Source organism: Astyanax mexicanus, chromosome 3, assembly GCF_023375975.1.
Source record: "Astyanax mexicanus isolate ESR-SI-001 chromosome 3, AstMex3_surface, whole genome shotgun sequence".
Classification (NCBI taxonomy): Eukaryota; Metazoa; Chordata; class Actinopteri; order Characiformes; family Acestrorhamphidae; genus Astyanax; species Astyanax mexicanus.
Window position 1 is genome coordinate 49,698,332 of NC_064410.1, and position 17,095 is coordinate 49,715,426.

Sequence of the window (17,095 nt, forward strand, 5' to 3'; positions counted from 1 at the left end):
TGTTGCTAAATTTAATCAATATAGAGTCAAACTTTTGGTTTCTGTGATATATTTCCATCCTATGGTTAGTTTGGAAATGGTAACAGCAGTGATCCTCTTATGTTTTCAGTGTGACTGATAGCAGTTCATGTTAGCGTGCTGTTGTAGCATGATTGCATTAGCCAGCACTACTCTGGGTTTCTTTATCTATCTCAAATATTCGCTGCCCTGATAACCCAGCTGCACATGGACCACTGAGTGTGAATGTGAGCACTAAAATGTTGAAATAACTTAAAATGTTCCTCCATACGAGTGTTTAATACTTCTAGTGATAAATTACCTAGCTAAGCTAAGCTAACCTTAGCTAATGTGCTTATCTGTTAAAGAGAAATTTAGCCAGCTTAGCATTCATCTTTTGAAATGAATGCCATTGCTGCAGCAAGCTGTGTTTGCCTGCAATTGAGTTTCATACCTGGCAACCCGGGGGAAACACTGCTGGGGAATGGATAATGGGTGGGATTAGAGATGAAAACAAACAAATGTGTATTGTTTGTAGGGCTGGACCCGAATATTCGGGTATTCGGATATTCGTTCGTTGAGTAGGTATTCGGTTTTTAATTTTGGTATTCGGATATTCGTTTTTTTTCTCCTTTCCAGAGTTCCACCTCACTCTAACCACTTCTGTTTTCGCGGGTCCCGTCAGAATATCTTGCGCGCGGGACAGAACTGAACTGTTATTGGCTGGAGCGGGAGTTTAATCCAGACGATGCGGGAGCAAATTAATAAATAGTTAAGAAAACTGTAATAATTGTAAAAAAAAAAAAAACCTAAAGAAAACTCGCGCAGGATGGACCGACACACACACGCACACACCGATGGTGTTTGGACTGGGGTAAGGAACGGGACCGCACTATGTGGCGGGCGGGCGCGGGATTAAAAGAAGCAATTTTTTTGCGGAGCGGTAACGAGACAGAAACGCGGGAGCGTGGAAGAGTGGGTTTAAAAATCAGTCTCGCGCAGACCTCTTTTATACATGATAAAAAAAAATGCAGGCTCTTCGAAACTGATTTATATAATAAAACGTAAGGGGTAATGTGGCAACAGTAGGGGCTAAATCGGTTACAAAAGCCTGGCCTACAAAAATTATGTCTGAACGAATTTCCTCTTATCTAATATAATTTAAAATGGTTTAAAAATATAAAATAATTTCTAAGCAAACGAAATATTTAATATTGAGCTTATAGCCCAAGTGCAAAAATACAAAATCAGTAATACGGCTATGCCCTGCACAATGCTTAAACCGAAATAGACCAAGTACAATAACGTCATTAACAATGACTTTCCTCTACTCTAATATAATTTAACATGGTTTAAAAATATAAAATAATTTCTAAACAAACGAAATATTTAATATTGAGCTTATAGCCCAAGTGCAAAAATACAAAATCAGTAATACGGCTATGCCCTGCACAATGCTTAAACCGAAATAGACCAAGTACAATAACGTCATTAACAATGACTTTCCTCTACTCTAATATAATTTAACATGGTTTAAAAATATAAAATAATTTCTAAACAAACGAAATATTTAATATTGAGCTTATAGCCCAAGTGCAAAAATACAAAATCAGTAATATGCCCTGCACAATCCTTTAACCGAAATAGACCAAGTACAGTTTACAATGACTGTCCTCTAATATAATTAACAATGTTTAAGAATATAAAATACTTCCTGAACAAACGTTTTTTTTTTGTTTGTTTTTTTAAGCAAATAGCCTAAGTGTGAAAACACAAACAGCAATTTACTGGGCTGGCTTGCGCAGCGGAGAAACCGTGCAGCAGCAGCCTCCTAGCCTGCTTAGGCAGCGGATAAGCCGCGTGTGGGGCAGCAGAAATTCCGGGATGAAAACACAAAGAAATCTGAGCTAAAAACACAGAAAAAATATGGGGGATAAAAACACCAAAAATCCGGGGTGAATATGTCTCGTCGGTCAGAGCAAATTGAACATTTTTCAGTGGATTAAAGGGGCCGTGATTTGCTTTTTTTATTTATTTTTTTTTACCTCTTTTTTTAAAAACGAATATTCGAATATTCGCTTCGAATCAGTGCCGAATATCCGGAGCTCAAAAAACGCTATTCGGGCCAGCCCTAATTGTTTGACAGAAAATTCATTGGATGCCAGTGCTTAAGTTTAATATTTCCTTAAAGCAGCTGTTCTCTAATCAATAGTCACTTCTCACTTATCAGTATGTTTTTAATATTGCAGTGTGGGTTATTTTCTGATATAGTAGGGGTGTAGCGTGGGTCATGAGGAGTTAGGTAGTCTGGTTCAGTGTGTGTCAGTTTCTCGTACTGTAGAGTTGTGGTTAGTGTTTCTGAGCGTGGGTCATGAGGAGTTAGGTAGTCTGGTTCAGTGTGTGTCAGTTTCTCGTACTGTAGAGTTGTGGTTAGTGTTTCTGAGTGTGGGTCATGAGGAGTTAGGTAGTCTGGTTCAATGTGTCAGTAGCTCGTACTGTAGAGTTGTGGTTAGTGTTTCTGAGTGTGGGGCATGAGGTGTTAGGTAGTCTGGTTCAGTGTGTGTCAGTAGCTCGTACTGTAGAATTGTGGTTAGTGTTTCTGAGCGTGGGTCATGAGGAGTTAGGTAGTCTGGTTCAGTGTGTGTCAGTAGCTCGTACTGTAGAGTTGTGGTTAGTGTTTCTGAGTGTGGGTCATGAGGAGTTAGGTAGTCTGGTTCAGTGTGTCAGTAGCTCGTACTGTAGAGTTGTGGTTAGTGTTTCTGAGCGTGGGTCATGAGGTGTTAGGTAGTCTGGTTCAGTGTGTGTCAGTAGCTTGTACTGTAGAGTTGGGGTTAGTGTTTCTGAGTGTGGGTCATGAGGGGTTAGGTAGTGTGGTTCAGTGTGTGTCAGTAGCTCGTACTGTAGAGTTGTGGTTAGTGTTTCTGAGCGTGGGTCATGAGGTGTTAGGTAGTCTGGTTCATTGTGTGTCAGTAGCTCGTACTGTAGAGTTGGGGTTAGTGTTTCTGAGTGTGGGTCATGAGGGGTTAGGTAGTGTGGTTCAGTGTGTGTCAGTAGCTCGTACTGTAGAGTTGTGGTTAGTGTTTCTGAGCGTGGGTCATGAGGTGTTAGGTAGTCTGGTTCAGTGTGTGTCAGTAGCTCGTACTGTAGAGTTGTGGTTAGTGTTTCTGAGCGTGGGTCATGAGGAGTTAGGTAGTCTGGTTCAGTGTGTGTCAGTAGCTCGTACTGTAGAATTGTGGTTAGTGTTTCTGAGCGTGGGTCATGAGGAGTTAGGTAGTCTGGTTCAGTGTGTGTCTGTAGCTCGTACTGTAGAGTTGTGGTTAGTGTTTCTGAGTGTGGGTCATGAGGTGTTAGGTAGTCTCGTTCAGTGTAGAGTTGTGGTTAGTGTTTCTGAAGGGTCTTGCCCTTTATCTAGGAGCAGAGAGGTTTCAGTCTGCTGTGCTTCACCCACCAGAGTTTAAACAAGCACTGCTGTCTGTCACCAGCTGTTTACATCAGAGGGAAACCCAAGAAGGGACAGCATTCTCTCTCTCTAACTCTCTCTCTCTCTCTGTTTAACTGTCTCTTTCTCACTCTCTTTCTAATTCTCTCTCTTTCTCTTTAACTTTCTCTCTCTCTATCTCACTCTCTGTTTAACTGTCTCTCTCTATCTCACTCTCTGTTTAACTGTCTCTCTCTTTCTCTATCTGTTTAACTGTCTCTCTCTTTCTCTCTATTTTTCTTTCTCTTTAACTTTCTCTCTCTTTTTAACTGTCTCTATCTCTTTCTCTAATTCTCTCTCTCTTTCTCTTCAACTTTCTTTCTCTCTCTAACTCTCTACCTGTTTAACTGTCTCTGTTTAACTGTCTCTCTCTCTCTAACTCTCTCTCTGTCTCTCTCTCTAATCTTTCTCTAACTATGTCTCTCTTTAACTATCTCTCTCTGTGTCTCTCTGTCTCTCTCGTTCTCTCTTTAACTGCCTCTCTCTTTCTGTTAAATCCAGTGTCTCTGTCTCTTTCACTTCTCTATCTGTTTTGTTCTGTTTCACTTTTTGTCTCTTTCACGTTTATCTTTCCCTCTCACCTCTGTCAGATTTCTGGAAGTAATGTGTGTGTCTGTAGTCCTGTGCGTGGTGTATGAGTATTATGCTGTAATGTATAGTCTGTATTACACAGTAAATCTGCCAGTGTTAGATCAACATTGTTAGAGGCAGATTCTCAGGCAGGGATTATTTATATCTTAATTTGCCCATTAGTGGTAAATGAATACAGAAGATGTTTCAAGCCAACACTCGTAGCATTAATTTAAAGCTTAAGGTGTTGATTTAACACTGGCAAAATGGCTGTGTAGGGTTGCAGTGGTATATCATTGTCAGGTGAAATATTGTATGATAAGTGGTGGTTGTCATTCTGTGTACATTGCTAAATACTTGTATAAGAAAAAATGCATTAAGCAAAGAATCCTACCAATTTGTTAGTATTTACTAGAGTTACTTCATTTCAAAACAAAAAAGAAACATTGTGTGATTAATGTAGAAATTAAAATATAGATCTATTATGAAAATAATAATTAGCTGGAAATATATTAGTTTAAAAGAGCATTACATAATATGCAGCTTTCTGATGCATTAGTTTCAAAGAATAGACATTTAACACATGTATATTCACATATGTGTGCTTTTATATGTATTGTCTTTTGTGGTCTATGTCTGGTCTGTGCTTGTCTCCTGTCTTGTCTATTGTTTTTAATTATTGTACTATGTCTTATGTTAAATTGTGGTAAATTCACTTGAATTTTACAGATATTTAATCACAAAAAAATAATTCATTTGTGTCAAGAATAGTAATAAGTCTAGTTCCTAGTCTGTTTAATTGTTTCTTTGGAAAATGCTATCCTACAGTTGCAGTGAGACTGTAGTACTTTGGAGGTGTTTTTGAGTGTGAGGTATTTTAGTGGCCGCTGGCTGTTATAAAGCTATTGTTGTGCAGTTTACTGTGTGTCTGTGTTGTAGTTTCAGATGACGTGAGGCACATGTAGCGAATCTCCTCTCTCAGACAGGCCTGAGTGTTGGGTTTAGTTGAGAATTTCTCAAGGTTACTTCCTCTCTAAACTCTCGAGTTTCAGACCTGTCACTACTGGTCAACACTTAAACCCACCATATGATGCTGAAGCAGAGCTGGAGAACGTCTGGATTGATCTGATGTGTGAACTGAGCTCAGGTGGTGTGAATGAGTTACACATGTACCTCATCGAAAGTGTAAAACTGACGAAGCAAATCACACAGCAGTGGAACACATACACTTTAAACAATACACCTCTTTTATTTTACATTTAAAGAGGCTAAAAATATAATGTGTTTATAGTCACTTCTTCTCAAGGCTTTTTTGAGCGTTCCTTTTACCAGGAAGAATTGCCACAATGTAAAGAACATCTGCCAGATTATTATAATGTCAAAAATCTAAAAGGGAAAATTGTACAAATAGACCTCTAAATTGCACTCAGTTGCACTATTATTGCATTTTTATGATTTTTCTTATGCAGTCTTCTTCTAGGGTTTGTGTAGTAAGCCTCAGTTCAGTTCATTTGTTTTATGCTGCCATTAACCCTTTCAGACCCTGCAACCATTGCAATGGACAGGTTGTTTTTTTTATTTATTGTGTATTTTGTCAATTCGCACAAATATAGACCTATTAGTAATCAGAATAGACATTTATTAGCCAATCAAACATCAGCCTAGCCCTGCCAACTGCATTCAAATAAAGTCAAATCTGCACACTGAAGTAAAGCATGGCAGCATCCCAGCTAATGTGGCAAAGAAAACACCTTTTGCTATTATGTTTCACAAAATAATTTGTGAATATATATAAACATATATATTAAAAATGTGTTTACAATAAAAAGAAACATTATAAGTTATATGAAATAAAAATAACAGTGTTAAACAAATTACTTCACCACAATAACCCAACAAAATACAAATATTATGTTTGATTTTTATTTATTTATTTGTTATTTTATGTATTTATTTACTAAATCCTGTTTTTTGAACACATTACAGACTGAAACAGAATTTATATATTTTTCATCACTAGAACATATATTGGGTCTGAAAGGGTAAAATCAGGGGGCAGCTTATCCATTTAAGCCCCGCTGAGTAAAATTAATTGTTGTATTTTATTAAATTTAGGTGAAAACAGAGATTTCCTTTCTTATGTTTAAAAATATATTTGTCCACACTATGTTAAAGTGCTAGCATGAGCAGGCTAGCCCTGAATGGGGTTATAGTATCTCAAATAAAGAGAGACATAAAAAATAAGAGAGAAAGGAAGGAAAGAAGGACATCAAGAAAAAACAACAGTTCAATCCAAATCTAAACACTACTCCCTAAGTTATTGTACTGTACAATCACAAAAGTGTGGATTCTGAATCCAAAAAGAACATTATATATTTGTAATAGAAAAGCATTTACATTTGTTAAAATGCAGAAATATGAAGTCTAGTGCTGTCTGTGTGTATACATAATTTTATGGCTTGTAGTTCCATATATAGGGAGTAAATAAATATTTTGTTATTTATATTTTATTAGAATCAGTCAGAAACCTGCATGCATTGTGCCATCAGCATTTTCATAAAGCTCCTTTCCCTGTCCACACGACCACACTGAAAACAGAGTCTTTTCATCTGGCTGCTAAGACAAAAAAGGTCAAAACACAGACAAAAAAATCTCCAGATACGTTCAGACAGAGCTCAAATTAGATGATTTTGTCTAATAGTTCAACCCTCTGTTAAGAAATTTGCTACACATTATCATACCTACAAGGGTGCCACTTTAAAATAAGGTTCTTATATAAAGAGTTTATAAAGGGTTTATTAAAAAGTTTATTAATGGTTATTAACTAGGTTGTAAAACCATTAATAAGCAGTTTTAACAAATCAATAGAAATGGCAACAGGCAACAGTGGCCTAGATGCTTATCTTACTTTGTCTTTTCCATCAGTCAGCATAAACACATCTAATAGAATAATATAGAAAGTCAGTTTAATATTATTTAACTAATGTAATATGTACGTATACATTATGGTCACTGTGTAAATGTTTAATCTGGGTAGCTAAAATATTGTTTTACTTTTAACATATATGACTGATGAAAAAGACAATTAATAGTTTGCTTATTCATGGTTTTAAGTATTTACAGTGTCATTTATAATTATTTTAACAATAATTATTAAACAAATTTATAAACCCTTTATAGTGGTACCCCTAAATGGAATAGGTCTATCAATTCATTCACATAATTTAATTCTAGAATATCTAGAAAAAATTGATTGTACTGTTACTGTCTTATTTAAACATTAATAATAACTGATGTCATTTTTAATTGTACATAAAGGAGAGGATAAAGGATGGTTTATTGATGATTGTGTCGGTGTGGAGAGATCAGAGAGGGCCCAGGCCCAGGCCCAGGCCTTACCGTGGGAAATGCAGCTCGCCCCTCAGCCCTGCAGGTCTCTCTCACTGATCTCATGTGTATGTTTTCCTTAAATACAAAGGAAACGTATTTCCTTTCTACCTTTAGCAGACATCTGTTAAAAGAATTTCCTGTCTATGCCAACTGGATGACCAGCTCGAGAACAGGGTCTACTAAACAAACCCAACATGAGTTCCAACTGTAAAAACTGTAAAAACTGTAAAAAGCCGTAAAAAGTCTTAAAATAATCTGTGGAATTGTTGTAAACCGGAAGCATACCAGCTGTTAGGGCTGTAATCACACATGGGTTATTATCAGAATACTGAGCCTTTTGGCATCTCATAACTTAAATGATTCAAGATTTCTTTATTCTTTTGACTATTTATCATGTTTATGAGGTGTCAAAAATCAGAAATCATATTTTCCTAGCTTAATCACTTTTTATTTTTATATTTCTATTATCTGTCATGCATGCATCTACCCTGTCATGACAAGCAACATGAAAATGTGCACAATTTTAGTGTAAATTGGCATTTGATAAAAAGATGGTTGGCTTAGAATCGCATTTTTTATTGTTAGTGATGACTTTGTTTTGCTTGACAATTTTTATATGAACACAATATGAGAAATAAAAAGTGAAATAAATGCATTAGGTGTCTTTAGTCCCTTAAAAAACAACAAAAGTGAGCATGAGATTTGTTATTGATGTAAAAATAAACAGAAAAAAAAGACAGCACAGGGGAGTTGGCAAAATACCCACATTCAAGAAAACTGCATATACTGTAAAACAAAAAGTACTTTACAGTGAAGGTTAAAATTCCTTTACATTTTTTAGTATGTGTTTATCTCTCAACCAATCACTGTTTGGTAAAGGAAAAGGGAAAAAGTAAAGGAAAGGAAAAAAAAATGTTTAACTAAAAAAAAAAAAAAAGAAAAAAAAAAAAAATATATATATATATATATATATCAGCTAAACTTAATCTGGGTTACTATGTTTGGTCGCATTCAGTTGAGAATTACAACGACTGCTAAATAACATGACAGGACAATGATAAAATCAGTTGGTGGGTTAGCTGAGTTAGCTTTCCTTAAGGTAGCTGTTGACAGCTTGATAAATTAGTCACATTAAACAGGACTGCAGTACACGCTTTTTTATAGCAAAGATTATGTGCAAATATAAACACTTTATTACTCCCATAAATGCCATGATTTGTATCAGAGTTTGAGGAGCTAACAGAAGGTCACTACTGTTGACCTTGACCTTGTTTACAGTATCTGTATTGTATTTACTGTATTTACTGGTTGTCAAATACTGCTTTGCTCACTCTGACTGAAATCCGATTGCTGAGATCTGTTAGTTACACAGCAACCAACAGCTTTTACATTTTCGTGCCAGAAGTCACGGGACAGCAGTATTTAAACTGATCATGACGTGTTACCTCAGGGGATGGCTTGGGAATACCTACAAATGTATAAGTTGTGAGGTACTATCTTGTAAGTGAGGCTGAACACTTGTCAGCATTGCAAAGTGGAATAAATAATTGATCTGATTGTGGGTACTAAATGAGTGCTGGGTGATTTTCACGAATAATTTGATTAATTCAAATTACAGTTTTTCAACAAATAGTGATCGCTACTCAATTCTGAAGTGTTTATCTATCTTCCTACAGACTAATGCTTGCATATTTTTTAATTGTTCCACCAAAGACTGTGCTTGTACCGAAAAAGTTTCAGCACTTGTGACACGTAAATGCATATCCCGCAGGTCAGTGCAGCGTCTTTCACTTTCGTAGGACGTGTCACAAGTCAGAGGACACAATACTAGTTCCTATCCCTTGACCTTCAGCAAGTCAGTATGTGCTGTCTTCTCCGGTGCAGCCGCAGCTCTGATTGGTCTGCCAAGCCTCGCGTTCCTCCCCACACATTCCCACCATCATGATTTAAACTGCAGACCGAAGCAGAGACTTTAGTTGTGAGGTGTTATCTTTTGAAGGCTCATGGTAGAATAATGTATATCATCAGAATTTGAGTGAGGCCTGATGTTGGGTGCCAGATGGATGAAATTACCACCCACTGTGAACAGTGCAGTGGGCGGCTATGATTATGAGTGGTGGTGTCTGACTAGAATTGTCAGTGTGAACAGACAAGAAGTGACTCAGAAATCACATTCACTGCTATAGGCCCCACAATTGGTGTGTCAGTATATTGTCGCTGTCCAATGAAAAACACACATCTCTGCACTGAAGAGACTGAAAAGCAGATTTATTTCTGAATAATAATATTACATGTAATATTATCCTTTTTGAGCTTCTGAAGCTTCTGAGCTTTCTTGGTTCTATATTTAAATCCATGCCTTTTCACCCACATAGTGTATTTATATGTCTTTGTCACACGGCTTAATACCTTAACATGACCACCAGCTGGCAATGATGCAGTCCAGTAGACTGATTATAGACCAAGATATCATCAGTCTTCCTGAGATCTTGGTATCTTGGTATGATAATCCTGTTTTTTTTTGGTTCTGGGCTGTAAAGCTCTGAAGGATGGCAGCTCCGTCTTCATCACTTAATTGAGTTTGCAATTAAGCACAGAGTATAAATGTCTCCGTCGCTTAATTAGGCCTGTGAGTGGGAGCAAGCAGCTGAATGTACTGGGGGGGGGGGTCTTCCTCCCTCAGGGTACTGTTTTTTGGCATGGCTGCTGGAACAGGAAAGATAAAATTGCTGTTTCATGGTGTTAGCTCACTTCCTCTCACGCTCGGCGTTGAGTGTGTCCTTCATATTAAAGCCTGGGCAGGAGCCGAGATGACCCGTGTTTTGACTAAAGCGCCAGCAGTGGAAAAGTCATGTCTAAGAGGCTGGAACAAAGCACTTTGTTCTCCAGGCTTATGTTGGGTAAAAGTGGAGTCGTTTAAAGCAGATCAGGCTGGGAACACCTGCTGTTCTTCCAGAAAGTCTACCGCTGATAAATTCCTCTGGTTGTGAACCTGATACGTTGCTAGGACATGGCTGGGAGACTTTAATGCTTCACTAGGCTCTAAACAAAGAACTAGCAGCCTGTAAAAAAGCCCATATTCTTTTTTCATTCTTTTTTTAAACAGAAGATACTGTATGTCATGCTTGGCGAATATATCAGATGCTTGAAAATGTAAGAGCAGAGAGAAAGTTTAATAGCGTTAATATCAATTATGAAATAAGGAATTAGAACACACTGTATGCAACTAATATTGTTGCCAATACTTTGCAAAGTTACAGACAGAGAGAAGGGGTATATATACATATATACATAGTTAAAGAGAGGTAACAGGTGAATGGAATCGGTGAATAGAATCTAAAAGTCAGGTGACTGGGAACATAGGAGCTATCTCTGATTGGATGAGGTGCAATATGACTGAAGGTACACAGGGAGAGTCTCTGAAGAGTGTAAAACTTGTACAGTAGAAATGCATTAAAAAGATTTTACTTTGCCACAACAGAAATTGAACAATTTTAAACATTTGACTGAATACATTCATTCATTTTGACCGTTTTTCACCACTAAATAAATTCATTAGCCTCAATTGACTTTTTGTCTTGCTTTACAAAGAAAATGCAATTACAAAACTATAATTTATAAATGTTTATTGAACACTGAACATTTTACATTCCTGCAGATAAACCCACAAAGCAAAATATAACTTAAAATAAATTAGCAATGTTCGGTATAAAATAGTCTTTTAACTCATTTGGCCAAACTCTTCTTTACTATTTTTGGATGATTGGTTGCTAAATACATTCAGTGCATCTTTACTGTATGGATAATGGCTGAAAAGCTTAAGCTGTGTTCATTTCTCAGCTCAGTGTGATGTTTGTATGAGAGCTTGTTCTGTAAACAAAGCAATTGCCTGTGATACAGCTTGAGCAGGATCAAACCTCTGCCCTCTGGCCTCCTCTATTTCCTCTCACACCACATATAGAAAATCACATGCTGATTTCAACTGACCCCAAACATCCCAAAGCTTTCTACTCCTCCTACTGTTCTCCACATTACAGGGGGCGAGAAATGGAGTAATGGTGATAAGCACTCTTTAATACCAGGGTAAAAGTTCCTTATGAAATACTACACTGTACATTCAAGTGTGTGAGGACACCCCTTCTAATGAATGCATTCAGCTACTTTAAATTGCACCCAGTGTTGACACAGATGTGCAGTTGCATGCAAACACTCAGCTCAGTCTAGTCCCTGTAGAGAAGTAGAGAAGCATGAACCTATTGGCACAATGCCTAATGTCAGATATGGGCTTGATGGATATAAAAAACCCAGCATTAATCTGTGGAGCAGCAAACTGTGTTCTCTGGAATGATGGTGCTCCATCCAGTGCTTTTGGGATTGGGAGTTGGGGAATTGGGGATGAGGTGGGGTAGTGATAGAAAGTCCATGGACAGTAAAGAAAGTTTTTCTAACCATGTAGTAAATGTCCACTTCATTCTGAAACAATATGAAATTATACATGTCAGGTTTAATAACTACTCACTGCTTCAAATATAATCAAAAATTGACCCTAAAATTTGTGGAAATATAAATGCAGTTGGTTTTGTACAATATTACTTTAAAAAGTGTGCTATTACAACACAGGTTTCTTTACAAAGATCCGGGTCTGAGCTTCTTTACAGTAAGTACAGTGGCGACAATATACGAACATAACCTCAATAATTTTTGCCGACCTCGATATTGTACATTGCAGTTTAGTGAGAAGAGTAAAAAGACAAAAAGAGTGGGTTCATTTAATTCATTTTTTATTTATTGAAGATAGAAAGTTTTTTATATTTTGATTCCAATGTCTAAATTTTTTTTGCATTTCTCTGGTGTGTCCCTGTGTTTATTTAGCCTCTGCACGTCTATTTTGTCTATTTTGTGTCTCCGCCCCTGTTGCTTACCTGTTCATTTGTAGCTCCACCCCCTTGTTACCCAGTCCCAAGTGTTTCCTATTTCCTGTCCCCTTCTGTGTGTATAAATAGTCCTACTTGTTCCTCTGGTATTGGTTTGTGGCTGTACGTTGTTAACAGCAGTCAGGTCTTGTGTTCCTGTGTTCTTTTTTGCTACGTGTTTCCTTTTGTTTCAGTTCTTCTTTTTTGAGTTTATTTCTTTGTTTTTTCAATAAATTCTTGCAAGTGCATCCGTTCGCATGCGCATCTCCTTCCTCCTCCCAACTGACAATAATTATCATGGCATAAAGGAGTCTTAAAGGCACTGTCGTGAAGTCAAGTTTGAGCCTGTCCTATCTCACTATAATCCACAAAACCAGGATCACAACACCATGTAACACACAAACATCAGTGCAACAAAATAAGACTTTACGTACGAGTGCAAAAAGAAGCTGAGCAGCTCGTGTCAGTTTGGTTTTCACTCTATAACTAAAAAAAACAGCTATTGTGACAGGCTGTACAAAGTGCAGAGAAGTATTTTGTACAGAACAGCTAAAAAATAAAGCAAAACGTGCAGCAGAAAGAAGCACATTTCTCCTTCAGACTTATTCCCATCACAACTTCACTAAGTCAGCCTGAAATAACTGCATGCTCCATCTCTCAAAGTGCTGCCCACATCAGTAGAATTTGGGTTAATAAATATATAAATAAGTAACACGTGCTCACTCAGTGCAAACCCAGTCTGGCTGAGAGAGGAACTGCGGGTACAGGAGGCCTTATTGCTCGCTTTGCTGTTATGCTCGTTAATAATGCATTGTTTGTGCTTTTAAAGAAATGACTCAGCAATCACAAATCCGATCAGCATAGGACCCTCTTCCCTGGACGGGTCATTGATTTCTCACCGGGGTGGCAAGTGCCTCGTCAGGTCCGGCCTGGTCCTGATATCGTCCAGAGATATGAGACGGTGGTGTGACAGTCTGAGCATGCCTGTGAGACTTCAGCTTAGTAATACTTTACTAATACAGGCCCAGCCAGAGAGCCTGGTGTCTCCTTTTTATAATTTGCCATTACACTGACACTCCAAAAGTCATGGGACTGGACCTAGCTAGTATTGTGTCCCATGACTTTTGTCATTTCCAATGAAAATGTAAGAATGTTTATGTATTTATATAGTAATGCTCTAAGGGGGTTAAGCATGTTCTAGAGAAAGCAACAGGATCTATTGTGCTACAGTGGTGCTTGCCAATGATTGAAAAATTGATTAAATAATTTCAGATATTTATAGTTAAATTGCATCTGACAGCCAATCAGCATCACAGCAAACCATATCTTATTAAACCTAGCGCACATTTAGGCTTATTGTCCAGTAACTACTGCAAATAACTGTACAGTATTAAACATCACATGTGAGGTGATGTGTAGTAAGAAGATGAATGGACATCAGAATAGGGATATTGAAATATTCAACAACCAAAATTGTTCGGCTGAAAATTGTATATAATTTATATCAAACTCTACAGTTATTTTGATTTTTTTTCGTAATTTTATTGTTAATTAAATGCAAAAATAATGGAAACATGTTCCGTACTTAGTATTCTGTCTTCATTTTATTTCAGTCTTTAAGGGGTAAAAATATCAGTTTCTGTTCCCCTCTCTTTGATGATGCTGATGTTCAGCTCTCAGTGAATGCCTAAAATTAGGAATGAACCATTCACCTCATCTGTTATTCCTCTCTGAGCTCCTTCAGGGCTGCTTGTTTGACTCATGCTTGACTCTACATGCGTTCAGGACAGCTTCTCCAACCTGCTGTATACTCTCCCCCGTGTGTCTCCCCATGCTGTCCTGCCATATTAACGTGTCCCACCATTTAACTTTTTTACGATACGATCAGGTGAGGTCAGTGGAGATGGATTCTGTTTATGAGAGCATCAGCTTAAACCTCATTATTTATAGATGGAGGAAGAGATGGACCACAGCGCTCTCTCCGCTGCAGAGCTGCTCCTGTCCACACAACAGGAGATGATACACAGCCTGTCAGACACAGGCACGGTCCAGACCGCCGGCCGGCTACCCTAATGAGCCTTGAATATCACGCTGGCCTGAAGGGAGGTTAGCGGAGGTGGTGAATTACAGGTGTGTGAGTGTGTGTGTGTGTGTGCGTGCGGGGTGCAGCACGGAAAGCTCAGGTCAGTGGAGTGGAATGTGTCACCTGGACGACTATAAATACGAGAGAAGTGCTCTTAACCCACGCGAGCGTGTGCTGACTCCACCGCTCTCACCATCACATTCACCCCAACCCAACACCGCAGGGAGGGGCTTCTGTAGTAGTGGGGCTTAATGGACCTGAATTACCTTTAAATCTGCTCAAGTTTTGCCCTGTTATTTAAGTGTTCTGCTCGAGTGACGGGTACCTCATGACCTTTCTTCCATTGCTAACTCCTAAAAAATGTGCAGTTACGACTTTTGTGCAGTTACGAATTTTATGTGAAATATTTAGTTTTTAGATTTTTTTTCCCAAATCTTAATCTTAAAAATAAGTACAGTGTAGGGCTGCAGGATATTAGAATTTTTTACATGGCAAATGTTATTTTTTCTGCAATATATATTGCGATATTATACAACACAGGGCCCATGATGTCACCAGCCCCGTCCCCACCCTCGTGCTGTCTCGCATCCGGACTGATCAATAGCTAAGTCGGCGCCGAACACTCAAAACCCGAAGAAAACTGCAAAACATCAGTAATCGTCCCTTTAATCAGGCATTTAAAAAGGTTTTAAAAGGTTAATAAGAGCATTTCTTTTGGGATAAAACCCGTAAATTCAGCTGTAACTGGATATATCTGCGCAAAACTGTGCTGAACTGAGGTGCACAGCACGTGCCCAACCATGTGGATGGAGGCCATTCATTTACCTTGTGTTTACTCCTGCACCGACAAAACCCAATTTTTTTATTGCAATTTATTTTTACAACCAAAAATAGATTTTTTTTTGCAGTGAGGATACTAGGTGATGATAAGTTTCAGGTGTTGTCTTGTCACATTTTTGCTGTAAGGTGTGTACCAGTATGAAGTCACTGTCACATTTTTAGCGTAAAAAAATCCAACAGTTTTACAATCGTATAAATGTAAAAGGAAATGTTAGAAACACTGCAGCTTTTTAATCTGCTTATTTTTTTATCTGATGACAGGTTCTTTTTTTCCATTGCTAACTCTTAAAACCTGCAGATATAACTGTTATTTTATATTAAATATTTCTCACACGTTTTCACATTTTTATACAATTTAATATATCGTACGAATGATTATATTTTCAGTGCAAAGTTGTGGTTTTGCTGACGCTGATATTCAGTATTTACTTGATCATTAAGTACATTTGTATTGGCAAACATTTCTAAAATGTGTCAATAAGAGACTGTAGAACTTTGATTATTGTTCTACAATAATTATTGTTTATTGTTGTTATATGATTATTGTTATAGTTTTGTTTAATGTAAGGTAATTTATTGTAATTACAAGTATCATTGCAATATTGAGCTTTCAGTGTTTTTAACTGTTAAAGGATAAATCAGAACAGACAGGTGAAAGCATCTTTACACTCAGTTTTAATTTCATGAGGATTTCCTGAGATCAATACAGGGTCAAAATTATTTACACAGGGTCAAAAATAAACAATTACCCATGTACTGTAGATTAATAATTCAGTGGTGCTGAAGGTTCCTGTAAGTGATCATGATTGACTACGATTGGCGGCTGGTTTATTTGAGCCACACACAGAACAACAGGAGATCTACATTTGCCTAAATAACCACTGCTCAAACAAGTGTACCCACTTTTTTTCTTCTCTGCTCACGTTCTCAATTATTGAAGAAGAATTCATTTCTTCAGCTGATAAAAATGGTTTAAAGGCTCAAGAACACCCCAAGAGGCACAGGCACAGATCTGCTATGAACTGGAAGCTGCTGGAACATCAGTGTCACAGTCTAAAGTAAAGCCAGTATTACATCATATATTCAGAGGCTGCTCTCAATAAAAGGTCCAAATGGTCCTTGTGCTAACTAAAGTTTGGACAAAGGAAAAGTCTTCTGGAACACAGTTATATGGCCAAATGATATTTGATGTTTAAAGATGAGGAATTCAACACCAAGAATTACATCCCAGCTGTTAAGCTTGGTGGTGGTAGCACTTTCCTCTGGGCCTGTTCTGCTGCACGTTTTTTTGTTGCCACAAGTGTCAGGTTATTGTGCTACTTGGTGAAAGATGTTTATTCAAGTATTAGTTGTGCTGTATGTATATGTTTTATATTGTCTATATATTTCGGACCCTTTTTTATTTCTGAAGATGTTTTATTTTATTATTAAAGATATGTTTTCGTACTCGTTTTGTCCCAAAAAGAACAGTTCAGAAATCACTCAAAGCTTAATATTGCCATGAAGTCAACATCATGTCAATGAAGAGAACCTACAGTATCTCAAGGTCTGACTAAAATAATATAATTTTATTTAAATAATGATGTCATGTAAGTCAAATATACATCAAAATGCCAGTAGTAACTCTAGAGGTCTAGGGTTTCATGTACTGCAAGCATTCACCGTTAGCCGCTTTCCTTTCTTACGTTTTCTTGGTTGAAGTAGGCGTTTGATGTTGTTTACTTGATGAGTAAGGAGAGTGAGGCGTATCATAAAGAGAGGGGAGCTGGAAATAAAACACTTCATCAACGCTTCATCTCCATTTAACCTGCGAGCCTGTGCGCT

At 37.6% G+C, this 17,095-nt stretch overlaps 1 protein-coding gene and 1 long non-coding RNA gene across 5 annotated transcripts in view; both read left to right on the top strand.

Annotated features, from left to right (window-relative positions):
• Window positions 1–17,095, top strand: part of LOC103034244 (potassium voltage-gated channel subfamily KQT member 4) — a 94,759-nt gene that overhangs the window by 5,869 nt on the left and 71,795 nt on the right. The gene's annotated exons all lie outside the window — the stretch shown is intronic.
• Window positions 2,300–3,734, top strand: LOC125799245 (uncharacterized). 2 transcript variants are annotated; one of them, XR_007438080.1, is made up of 3 exons: window positions 2,300–2,461; window positions 2,622–2,862; window positions 3,106–3,734. It is a non-coding gene; the product is annotated as an uncharacterized LOC125799245 (long non-coding RNA). The 2 variants fall into 2 exon arrangements; XR_007438081.1 differs by lacking the exon at window positions 2,300–2,461 and having other exon boundaries at window positions 2,494–2,862; window positions 3,106–3,186; window positions 3,268–3,734.